We start from the raw sequence: 1443 nt of genomic DNA on the forward strand, positions 1-1443 counted from the left end.
CTACATATATTGAATACGTATAAACGATTCCTAAGTATATATACAAGGAAATTGACTTAAGAGGTCAAGGTTCAAGATGGGTTAATGTCACATGTAACAAACCTTTTGCTGCCCTTTCGATTATTGTGAGTTCCGCAAAGGTTGAGCAGGATGTTAGTATTCTCTGCAGTATGGACCTGGGGTCGGCAGGGTGTCTTTTCTTATTCACAGTGAGAAGTTATAGAATGATTTTGTTTTAGAAGGTTATTAGTATAGTTTTGTGTCCATACATGAGGTTTTCTATTTTAGAGGTAAGGTTATCTTCAGATAGTACTGATACGACGTGGAAAGCGACTCAGATATTTTTTAATTTCTGTAATTCATCGTCTCTCGTCTGAGATATAATTATATATATATATTATACAATTCTTGATACTTTGACATTTTTGGAAGAAAAATAATTAGAATTAAAGAGTTCTTGGTAGAGAAACTATCAAACATAATACTAGCGCGGCATTGGCTAGATCTTTCATATGTCTATTAGATTAAGATTTTAAGACTACTATCATGAGTAAATCATTCCTAAAACACTCTTTAGAGAGATCTCTGGGCTTATTTTTTTTATTATGATTATTTTTCAAAGACGATACCAGAGTTAATATAAATAAAACCATTATTTCAACAAATATATTTATATTACAGCACAGGTATTGAACCACGACTTATCGTTTTATAAACTCAAAACTCACTGCACCACGTCGGCTTTCATTGCATAGAATGGCAAACTCGATTTATCTGTTTAAGTTTTTATAACATCTTTGATGTGTCCACAAGCCGGTGAATGTAATTGAAATGACGGAAGCATTCTATGGTGTTTTATGGGACTAGTTTATTGATTACTGACTTATGGAATTAACACAAGATGGTAAAACTACAGAATAATATTAAAAATTCTTTAGAGTTTGTCCTTACTTATTTTTAGTCCACAGCATTGACTTATAATACGACTATGATGTATCAAAAGAGTACTTGACTAATTTTTATTTATTAATTTTATAAAATATGTATGTCATATAAATTCTAAAACAGAAGAAATCATTGAAATCTCGTGAAAAATATACAAGTTTCAAACCCATTAAAATTAGGGAGTAGGGGTGAGTGTCAAAAATCACAAAAGCGGCGAAATACTTACATGTGACGTCATCGGGAATTTTAATGCGGCGAAAGAAAGAGATGGAGCGATATCCCCACTTCGCACCACTCTGCACATAGCAATATTTGAAATATGAAATTTCTCAAATATTGCTATGTGCAGCATTTCTTATCAAATTTTGTTACATAATATCAAAATCGTCAAACACCTTATAAGGTCGCACCATTCTAATTATATTCAAATCCTGGTCAACTTTGTCAAATATTTTACCCATCATAATATGTAGAGCGTCAACTGGTCAGTTTGGCAAC

Source organism: Manduca sexta, chromosome 20, assembly GCF_014839805.1.
Source record: "Manduca sexta isolate Smith_Timp_Sample1 chromosome 20, JHU_Msex_v1.0, whole genome shotgun sequence".
Lineage (NCBI taxonomy): Eukaryota > Metazoa > Arthropoda > Insecta > Lepidoptera > Sphingidae > Manduca > Manduca sexta.